Source organism: Scyliorhinus torazame, chromosome 5 (assembly GCF_047496885.1).
Source record: "Scyliorhinus torazame isolate Kashiwa2021f chromosome 5, sScyTor2.1, whole genome shotgun sequence".
NCBI lineage: Eukaryota > Metazoa > Chordata > Chondrichthyes > Carcharhiniformes > Scyliorhinidae > Scyliorhinus > Scyliorhinus torazame.
In genome coordinates, this window is record NC_092711.1 from 11,417,740 (window position 1) to 11,430,529 (window position 12,790).

The following is a 12,790-nucleotide window of genomic DNA, read 5'->3' on the forward strand; positions in this document are numbered from 1 at the left end:
ACTGACGGGTGTTTACACTGAATCTATATCCCTATTAAAGTGTGTACTGACGGGTGTTTACACCGAGTCTATATCCTATTTCAGTGCGCACTGACGGGTGTTTACACTGAGTCTATATCCCTATTACAGTGCGTACTGACGGGTGTTTACACCGAGTCTATATCCCTATTACAGTGCGTACTGACCGGTGTTTACACTGAGTCTATATCCCTATTACAGTGCGTACTGACGGGTGTTTTCACTGAGTCTATATCCCTATTACAGTGCGTACTGACGGGTGTATACACTGAGTCTATATCCCTATTACAGTGCGTACTGATGGGTGTATACACTGTGTCTATATCCCTATTACAGTGCGTGCTGACGGGTGTTTACACTGAGACTATATCCCTATTACAGTGCGCACTGACGGGGGTTTACACTGAGTCTATATCCCTATTACAGTGCGTACTGAGGGGTGTTTACACTGAGTCTATATCCCTATTACAGTGCGCACTGACGGGTGTTTACACTGAGTCTATATCCCTATTACAGTGCGTACTGACGGGTGTTTACACTGAGTCTATATCCCTATTGCAATGCGTACTGACGGGTGTTTACACTGAGTCTATATCCCTATTACAGTGCGTACTGACGGGTGTTTACACTGAGTCTATATCCCTATTACAGTGCGCACTGACGGGGGTTTACACTGAGTCTATATCCCTATTACAGTGCGTACTGATGGGTATTTACACTGAGTCTATATCCCTAATACAGTGCGTACTGACGGGTGTTTACACTGAGTCTATATCCCTATTACAGTGCGTACTGACGGGTGTTTACACTGAGTCTATATCCCTATTACAGTGCGCACTGACGGGTGTTTACACTGAGTCTATATCCCTATTACAGTGCGCACTGACGGGTGTTTACACTGAGTCTATATCCCTATTACAGTGCGTACTGACGGGTGTTTACACTGAGTCTATATCCCTATTACAGTGCGTACTGACGGGTGTTTACACTGAGTCTATATCCCTATTACAGTGCATACTGACGGGTGTTTACACTGACTCTATATCCCTATTACAGTGCGCACTGATGGGTGTTTACACCGAGTCTATATCCCTATTACAGTGCGCACTGACGGGTATTTACACTGAGTCTATATCCCTATTACAGTGCATACTGACGGGTGTTTACACTGAGTCTATATCTCTATTACAGTGCGTACTGACGGGTGTTTACACCGAGTCTATATCCCTATTAGAGTGCGTACTGACGGGTGTTTACACTGAGTCTCTATCCCTATTACAGTCTGTACTGACGGGTGTTTACACTGAGTCTCTATCCCTATTAGAGTGCGTACTGACGGGTGAATTCACTGAGTCTATGTCCCTATTACAGTACGTACTGACCGGTGTTACACTGAGTCTATATCCCTATTACAGTGCGTACTGACGGGTGTTTACACTGAGTCTATATCCCTATTACAGTGCGTAGTGACGGATGTTTACACTGAGTCTATATCCCTATTACAGTGCGTACTGACGGGTGTTTACACTGAGTCTATATCCCTATTACAGTGCGTACTGACGGGTGTTTACACCGAGTCTATATCCCTATTACAGTGCGTACTGACGAGTGTTTACACTGAGTCTATATCCCTATTACAGTGCGTACTGACGGGTGTTTGCACTGAGTCCATATCCCTAATACAGTCCGTACTGACAGGTGTTTACACTGAGTCTATATCCCTATTACAGTGCGTACTGACAGGTGTTTACACTGAGTCTATATCCCTATTACAGTGCGTACTGACGGGTTTTTACACTGAGTCTATATCCCTATTACAGTGCATACTGATGGGTGTTTACAGTCAGTCTATATCTCTATTACAGTGCGTACTGACCGGTGTTTACACTGAGTCTATATCCCTATTACAGTGCGTACGAACGGGTGTTTACACTGAGTCTCCATCCCTATTACAGTGCGTACTGACGGGTGTTTACACTGAGTCTATATCCCTATTACAGTGCATTCTGACGGGTGTTTACACTGAGTCTATATCCCTATTACAGCGCGTACTGATGGGTGTTTACACTGAATCTATGTCCCTATTACAGTGCGTACTGACCGGTGTTACACTGAGTCTATATCCCTATTACAGTGCGTACTGATGGGTGTTTACACTGAGTCTCTATCCCTATTACAGTGCGTACTGACGGGTGTTTACACTGAGTCTATATCCCTATTACAGTGCGCACTGACGGGTGTTTACACTGAGTCTATATCCCTATTACAGTGCGCACTGACGGGTGTTTACACCGAGTCTATATCCCTATTACAGTGCGCACTGACGGGTGTTTACACCGAGTCTATATCCATATTACAGTGCGTACTGACAAGTGTTTACACTGAGTCTATATCCCTATTACAGTGCATACTGACGGGTGTTTACACTGAGTCTATATCTCTATTACAGTGCGCACTGACGGGAGTTTACACTGAGTCTATATCCCTATTACAGTGCGTACTGAGGGGTGTTTACACTGAGTCTATATCCCTATTACAGTGCGCACTGACGGGTGTTTACACCGAGTCTATATCCCTATTCCAGTGCGTTCTGACGAGTGTTTACACTGAGTCTATATCCCGATTACAGTGCGTACTGACGAGTGTTTACACTGAGTATATATCCCTATTACAGTGCATACTGACGGGTGTTTACACTGAGTCTATATCCCTATTACAGTGCGTACTGACGGGTTTTTACACTGAGTCTATATCCCTATTACAGTGCATACTGATGGGTGTTTACAATCAGTCTATATCTCTATTACAGTGCGTACTGACGGGTGTTTACACTGAGTCTATATCCCGATTACAGTGCGTACGAACGGGTGTTTACACTGAGTCTCCATCCCTATTACAGTGCGTACTGAACGGTGTTTACACTGAGTCTATATCCCTACTACAGTGCATTCTGACGGGTGTTTACACTGAGTCTATATCCCTATTACAGTGCGTACTGACGGGTGTTTACACTGAGTCTATATCCCTATTACAGTGCGTACTGAGGGGTGTTTACACTGAGTCTATATCCCTATTACAGTGCATACTAACGGGTGTTTACACTGAGTCTATATCTCTATTACAGTGCGCACTGACGGGTGTTTACACTGAGTCTATATCCCTATTACAGTGCGTACTGACGGGTGTTTACACTGAGTCTATATCCCTATTACAGTGCGCACTGACGGGGGTTTACACTGAGTCTATATCCCTATTACAGTGCGTACTGACGGGTATTTACACTGAGTCTATATCCCTATTACAGTGCGTACTGACGGGTGTTTACACTGAGTCTATATCCCTATTACAGTGCGTACTGACGGGTGTTTACACTGAGTCTATATCCCTATTACAGTGCGCACTGACGGGTGTTTACACTGAGTCTATATCCCTATTACAGTGCGCACTGACGGGTGTTTACACTGAGTCTATATCCCTATTACAGTCCGTACTGACGGGTGTTTACACTGAGTCTATATCCCTATTACAGTGCGTACTGACGGGTGTTTACACTGAGTCTATATCCCTATTACAGTGCATACTGACGGGTGTTTACACTGACTCTATATCCCTATTACAGTGCGCACTGATGGGTGTTTACACCGAGTCTATATCCCTATTACAGTGCGCACTGACGGGTGTTTACACTGAGTCTATATCCCTATTACAGTGCATACTGACGGGTGTTTACACTGAGTCTATATCTCTATTACAGTGCGTACTGACGGGTGTTTACACCGAGTCTATATCCCTATTAGAGTGCGTACTGACGGGTGTTTACACTGAGTCTCTATCCCTATTACAGTCTGTACTGACGGGTGTTTACACTGAGTCTCTATCCCTATTAGAGTGCGTACTGACGGGTGAATTCACTGAGTCTATGTCCCTATTACAGTACGTACTGACCGGTGTTACACTGAGTCTATATCCCTATTACAGTGCGTACTGACGAGTGTTTACACTGAGTCTATATCCCTATTACAGTGCGTAGTGACGGATGTTTACACTGAGTCTATATCCCTATTACAGTGCGTACTGACGGGTGTTTACACTGAGTCTATATCCCTATTACAGTGCGTACTGACGGGTGTTTACACCGAGTCTATATCCCTATTACAGTGCGTACTGACGAGTGTTTACACTGAGTCTATATCCCTATTACAGTGCGTACTGACGGGTGTTTGCACTGAGTCCATATCCCTAATACAGTCCGTACTGACATGTGTTTACACTGAGTCTATATCCCTATTACAGTGCGTACTGACAGGTGTTTACACTGAGTCTATATCCCTATTACAGTGCATACTGACGGGTTTTTACACTGAGTCTATATCCCTATTACAGTGCATACTGATGGGTGTTTACAGTCAGTCTATATCTCTATTACAGTGCGTACTGACCGGTGTTTACACTGAGTCTATATCCCTATTACAGTGCGTACGAACGGGTGTTTACACTGAGTCTCCATCCCTATTACAGTGCGTACTGACGGGTGTTTACACTGAGTCTATATCCCTATTACAGTGCATTCTGACGGGTGTTTACACTGAGTCTATATCCCTATTACAGCGCGTACTGACGGGTGTTTACACTGAATCTATGTCCCTATTACAGTGCGTACTGACCGGTGTTACACTGAGTCTACATCCCTATTACAGTGCGTACTGACGGGTGTTTACACTGAGTCTCTATCCCTATTACAGTGCGTACTGACGGGTGTTTACACTGAGTCTATATCCCTAATACAGTGCGCACTGACGGGTGTTTACACTGAGTCTATATCCCTATTACAGTGCGCACTGACGGGTGTTTACACCGAGTCTATATCCCTATTACAGTGCGCACTGACGGGTGTTTACACCGAGTCTATATCCCTATTACAGTGCGTACTGACAAGTGTTTACACTGAGTCTATATCCCTATTACAGTGCATACTGACGGGTGTTTACACTGAGTCTATATCTCTATTACAGTGCGCTCTGACGGGAGTTTACACTGAGTCTATATCCCTATTACAGTGCGTACTGAGGGGTGTTTACACTGAGTCTATATCCCTATTACAGTGCGCACTGACGGGTGTTTACACCGAGTCTATATCCCTATTCCAGTGCGTTCTGACGAGTGTTTACACTGAGTCTATATCCCTATTACAGTGCGCACTGACGGGGGTTTACACTGAGTCTATATCCCTATTACAGTGCGTACTGACGGGTATTTACACTGAGTCTATATCCCTATTACAGTGCGTACTGACGGGTGTTTACACTGAGTCTATATCCCTATTACAGTGCGTACTGACGGGTGTTTACACTGAGTCTATATCCCTATTACAGTGCGCACTGACGGGTGTTTACACTGAGTCTATATCCCTATTACAGTGCGCACTGACGGGTGTTTACACTGAGTCTATATCCCTATTACAGTCCGTACTGACGGGTGTTTACACTGAGTCTATATCCCTATTACAGTGCGTACTGACGGGTGTTTACACTGAGTCTATATCCCTATTACAGTGCATACTGACGGGTGTTTACACTGACTCTATATCCCTATTACAGTGCGCACTGATGGGTGTTTACACCGAGTCTATATCCCTATTACAGTGCGCACTGACGGGTGTTTACACTGAGTCTATATCCCTATTACAGTGCATACTGACGGGTGTTTACACTGAGTCTATATCTCTATTACAGTGCGTACTGACGGGTGTTTACACCGAGTCTATATCCCTATTAGAGTGCGTACTGACGGGTGTTTACACTGAGTCTCTATCCCTATTACAGTCTGTACTGACGGGTGTTTACACTGAGTCTCTATCCCTATTACAGTCTGTACTGACGGGTGTTTACACTGAGTCTCTATCCCTATTACAGTGCGTACTGACGGGTGAATTCACTGAGTCTATGTCCCTATTACAGTACGTACTGACCGGTGTTACACTGAGTCTATATCCCTATTACAGTGCGTACTGACGAGTGTTTACACTGAGTCTATATCCCTATTACAGTGCGTAGTGACGGATGTTTACACTGAGTCTATATCCCTATTACAGTGCGTACTGACGGGTGTTTACACTGAGTCTATATCCCTATTACAGTGCGTACTGACGGGTGTTTACACCGAGTCTATATCCCTATTACAGTGCGTACTGACGAGTGTTTACACTGAGTCTATATCCCTATTACAGTGCGTACTGACGGGTGTTTGCACTGAGTCCATATCCCTAATACAGTCCGTACTGACATGTGTTTACACTGAGTCTATATCCCTATTACAGTGCGTACTGACAGGTGTTTACACTGAGTCTATATCCCTATTACAGTGCATACTGACGGGTTTTTACACTGAGTCTATATCCCTATTACAGTGCATACTGATGGGTGTTTACAGTCAGTCTATATCTCTATTACAGTGCGTACTGACCGGTGTTTACACTGAGTCTATATCCCTATTACAGTGCGTACGAACGGGTGTTTACACTGAGTCTCCATCCCTATTACAGTGCGTACTGACGGGTGTTTACACTGAGTCTATATCCCTATTACAGTGCATTCTGACGGGTGTTTACACTGAGTCTATATCCCTATTACAGCGCGTACTGACGGGTGTTTACACTGAATCTATGTCCCTATTACAGTGCGTACTGACCGGTGTTACACTGAGTCTATATCCCTATTACAGTGCGTACTGACGGGTGTTTACACTGAGTCTCTATCCCTATTACAGTGCGTACTGACGGGTGTTTACACTGAGTCTATATCCCTAATACAGTGCGCACTGACGGGTGTTTACACTGAGTCTATATCCCTATTACAGTGCGCACTGACGGGTGTTTACACCGAGTCTATATCCCTATTACAGTGCGCACTGACGGGTGTTTACACCGAGTCTATATCCCTATTACAGTGCGTACTGACAAGTGTTTACACTGAGTCTATATCCCTATTACAGTGCATACTGACGGGTGTTTACACTGAGTCTATATCTCTATTACAGTGCGCTCTGACGGGAGTTTACACTGAGTCTATATCCCTATTACAGTGCGTACTGAGGGGTGTTTACACTGAGTCTATATCCCTATTACAGTGCGCACTGACGGGTGTTTACACCGAGTCTATATCCCTATTCCAGTGCGTTCTGACGAGTGTTTACACTGAGTCTATATCCCTATTACAGTGCGTACTGACGAGTGTTTACACTGAGTATATATCCCTATTACAGTGCATACTGACGGGTGTTTACACTGAGTCTATATCTCTATTACAGTGCGCACTGACGGGTGTTTACACTGAGTCTATATCCCTATTACAGTGCGTACTGACGGGTGTTTACACTGAGTCTATATCCCTATTACAGTGCGCACTGACGGGTGTTTACACTGAGTCTATATCCCTATTGCAGTGCATACTGACGGGTGTTTACACTGAGTCTATCTCTCTATTACAGTGCGCACTGACGGGTGTTTACACTGAGCCTATATCCCTATTCCAGTGCTTACTGACGGGTGTTTACACTGAGTCTATATCCCTATTACAGTGCATACTGACGGGTGTTTACACTGAGTCTATATCCCTATTACAGTGCGTACTGACGGGTGTTTACACTGAGCCTATATCCCTATTACAGTGCATACTGACGGGTGTTTACACTGAGTCTATATCCCTATTACAGTGCGTACTGACGGGTGTTTACTCTGAGCCTATATCCCTATTACAGTGCGTACTGACGGGTGTTTACACTGAGTCTATATCCCTATTACAGTGCGCACTGACGGGTGTTTACACTGAGTCTATATCCCAATTACAGTGCGTACTGAGGGGTGTTTACACTGAGTCTATATCCCTATTACAGTGCGTACTTACGGGTGTTTAGACTGAGTCTATATCCCTATTACAGTGCGTACTGTCGCGTGTTTACACTGAGTCTATATCCCTATTACAGTGCATACTGACAGGAGTTTACACTGAGTCTATATCCCTATTACAGTGCGCACTGACGGGTGTTTACACTGAGTCTATATCCGTACTACAGTGCGTACTGACGGGTGTTACACTGAGTCTATATCCCTATTACAGTGCGTACTGACGGGTGTTTAGACTGAGTCTATATCCCTATTACAGTGCGTACTGTCGGGTGTTTACACTGAGTCTATATCCCTATTACAGTGCGTACTGAGGGGTGTTTACACTGAGTCTATATCCCTATTACAGTGCGCACTGACGGGTGTTTACACCGAGTCTATATCCCTATTCCAGTGCGTACTGACGAGTGTTTACACTGAGTCTATATCCCTATTACAGTGCGTACTGACGAGTGTTTACACTGAGTCTATATCCCTATTACAGTGCGTACTGTCTGGTGTTTACACTGAGTCTATATCCCTATTACAGTGTGTACTGACAGGAGTTTACACTGAGTCTATATCCCGATTACAGTGCGCACTGACGGGTGTTTACACTGAGTCTATATCCGTACTACAGTGCGTACAGACGGGCGTTACACTGAGTCTATGTCCCAATTGCAGTGCGTACTGACGGGTGTTTACACTGAGTCTATATCCCTATTACAGTGCGTACTGACGGGTGTTTACACTGAGTCTATATCCCAATTGCAGTGCGTACTGACGGGTGTTTACACTGAGTCTATATCCCTATTACAGTGCGTACTGACGGGTGTTTACACTGAGTCCATATCCCTCTTACAGTGCGTACTGACGGGTGTTTACACTGAGTCTCTATCCCTATTACAGTGCGTACTGACGGGTGTTTACACTGAGTCTATATCCCTATTACATTGCGTACTGACGGGTGTTTACACTGAGTCTCTATCCCTATTACAGTGCGTACTGTCGGGTGTTTATACTGAGTCTATATCCCTATTACAGTGCGCACTGACGGGTGTTTACACTGAGTCTATATCCCTATGACAGTGCGTACTGACGGGTGTTTACACTGAGTCTATATCCCTATTACAGTGCGTGCTGACGGGTGTTTACACTGAGTCTATATCCCTATTACAGTGTGTACTAACGGGTGTACGGTCTATATCTCTATTACAGCGTGCACTAATGGGTGTATGGTCTAGTACAGTGTGTACTAACGGGTGTATGGTCTATATCTCTATTACAGTGTGTACCAACGGGTGTACGGTCTATAGCTCTATTACAGTGTGTACTAACGGGTTTATGGTCTATATCTCTATTACAGGGTGTACTAACGGGTGTACGGTCTATGTCTCTATTACAGTGTGTACTAACGGGTGTACGGTCTATATCTCTATTCCAGTGTGTACTAACGGGTGTATGGTCTATATCTCTATTACAGTGGGTACTAACGGGTGTACCGTCTATATCTCTATTACTGTGTGTACTAACGGGTTTATGGTCTTTATCTCTATTACAGTGTGTACTAACAGGTGTATGGTCTATATCTCTATTACAGTGTGTACTAAAGGGTGTATGGTCTATTACAGTGTGCACTAACGGGTGTACGGTCTATATCTCTATTACAGTGTGTACTAACGTGTGTACGGTCTATATCTCTATACAGTGTGCACTAACGGGTGTACAGTCTATATCTCTATTACAGTGTGTACTAACAGGTGTACGATCTATATCTCTATTACAGTATGTACTAACAGGTGTAGGATCTATATCTCTATTACAATGTGTACTAAAAGGTGTAAGGTCGATTACAGTGTGTACTAAGGGGTGTACGGTTTATATCTCTATTACAGTGTGTTCTAACAGGTGTATGGTCTATACCTCTATTACAGTGTGTACTAACGGGTGTACGGTCTTTATCTCTATTACAGTGTGCACTAATGGGTGTATGGTCTATTACAGTTTGTACTAACAGATGTATGGTCTATATCTCTATTACAGTGTGTTCTAACAGGTGTATGGTCTATACCTCTATTACAGTGTGTACTAACGGGTGTACGGTCTATATCTCTTTTGCAGTGTGTACTAACGGGTGTACGGTCTATTACAGTGTGTACTAATGTGTGTACAGTCTATATCTCTATTACAGTGTGTACTAACGGGCGTATGGTCTAATACAGTGTGTACTAACGGGTGTACGGTCTATATCTCTATTACAGTGTGTACTAACGGGTGAATGGTCTATATCTCTATTACAGTGTGTACGGTCTATATCGCTATTACAGTGTGCACTAATGGGTGTATGGTCTATTACAGTGTGTACTAACTGGTGTACGGTCTATATCTCTATTACAGTGTGTACTAACGGGTCTACGGTCTATATCTCTATTACAGTGTGTACTAACGGGTGTATGGTCTATATCTCTATTACAGTGTGTACTAACGGGTGTACGGTCTATATCTCTATTACAGTGTGTACTAACGGGTTTATGGTCTTTATCTCTATTACAGTGTGTACTAACAGGTGTGTGGTCTATATCTCTATTACAGTATGTACTAACAGGTGTACGATCTATATCTCTATTACAATGTGTACGAACAGGTGTATGGTCGATTACAGTGTGTACTAAGGGGTGTCCGGTTTATATCTCTATTACAGTGTGTTCTAACAGGTGTATGGACTATATCTCTATTACAATGTGTACTAACGGGTGTACGGTCTATATCTCTATTACAGTGTGCACTAATGGGTGTATGGTCTATTACAGTGTGTACTAACAGATGTATGGTCTATATCTCTCTTACAGTGAGTACTAACGTGTGTACGGTCTATATCTCTTTTGCAGTGTGTACTAACGGGTGTACGGTCTATTACAGTGTGTACTAACGGGTGTACGGTCTATATCTCTATTACAGTGCGTACTAACGGGTGTATGGTCTAATACATTGTGTACTAACGGTTGTACGGTCTATATCTCTATTACTGTGTGTACTAACGGGTGTACGGTCTATAGCTCTATTACAGTGTGTACTAACGGGTGTACGGTCTATTGCAGTGTGTACTAACGGGTGTACGGTCTATATCTCTATTACAGTGCGTACTAACGGGTGTATGGTCTAATACATTGTGTACTAACGGTTGTACGGTCTACATCTCTATTACTGTGTGTACTAACGGGTGTACGGTCTATATCTCTATTACAGTGTGTACTAACGGGTGTACGGTCTATATCTCTATTACAGTGTGTACTAACGGGTGTATGGTCTATATCTCTATTACAGTGTGTACTAACGGGTGTACGGTCTATATCTCTATTACAGTGTGTACTAACGGGTTTATGGTCTATATCTCTATTACAGTGTGTACTAACGGGTGTATGGTCTATTACAGTGTGAACTAACGGGTGTACGGTCTATATCTCTATTACAGTGTGTACTAACGTGTGTACGGTCTATATCTCTATACAGTGTGCACTAACGGGTGTACAGTCTATATCTCTAATACAGTGTGTACTAACAGGTATACGATCTATATCTCTATTACAGTGTGTACTAACGGGTTTATGGTCTATATCTCTATTACATTGTGTACTAACGGGTGTATGGTCTATTACAGTGTGTACTAACAGGTGTGTGGTCTATATCTCTATTACAGTATGTACTAACAGGTGTACGATCTATATCTCTATTACAATGTGTACGAACAGGTGTATGGTCGATTACAGTGTGTACTAAGGGGTGTCCGGTTTATATCTCTATTACAGTGTGTTCTAACAGGTGTATGGACTATATCTCTATTACAATGTGTACTAACGGGTGTACGGTCTATATCTCTATTACAGTGTGCACTAATGGGTGTATGGTCTATTACAGTGTGTACTAACAGTTGTATGGTCTATATCTCTATTATAGTGAGTACTAACGTGTGTACGGCCTATATCTCTTTTGCAGTGTGTACTAACGGGTGTACGGTCTATTACAGTGTGTACTAACGGGTGTACGGTCTATATCTCTATTACAGTGCGTACTAACGGGTGTATGGTCTAATACATTGTGTACTAACGGTTGTACGGTCTATATCTCTATTACTGTGTGTACTAACGGGTGTACGGTCTATAGCTCTATTACAGTGTGTACTAACGGGTTTATGGTCCATATCTCAATTACAGGGTGTACTAACGGGTGTACGGTCTATATCTCTATTACAGTGTGCACTAATGGGTGTATGGTCTATTGCAGTGTGTACTAACGGGTGTACGGTCTATATCTCTATTACAGTGTGTACTAACGGGTGTACGGTCTATATCTCTATTACAGTGTGTACTAACGGGTGTATGGTCTATATCTCTATTACAGTGTGTACTAACGGGTGTACGGTCTATATCTCTATTACAGTGTGTACTAACGGGTTTATGGTCTATATCTCTATTACAGTGTGTACTAACGGGTGTATGGTCTATTACAGTGTGAACTAACGGGTGTACGGTCTATATCTCTATTACAGTGTGTACTAACGTGTGTACGGTCTATATCTCTATACAGTGTGCACTAACGGGTGTACAGTCTATATCTCTAATACAGTGTGTACTAACAGGTATACGATCTATATCTCTATTGCAGTAAGTACTAACAGGTGTACGATCTATATCTCTATTACAGTGTGTTCTAACAGGTGTATGGTCTATATCTCTATTACAGTGTGTACTAACGGGTTTATGGTCTATATCTCTATTACAGTGTGTACTAACGGGTGTATGGTCTATTACAGTGTGAACTAACGGGTGTACGGTCTATATCTCTATTACAGTGTGTACTAACGTGTGTACGGTCTATATCTCTATACAGTCTGCA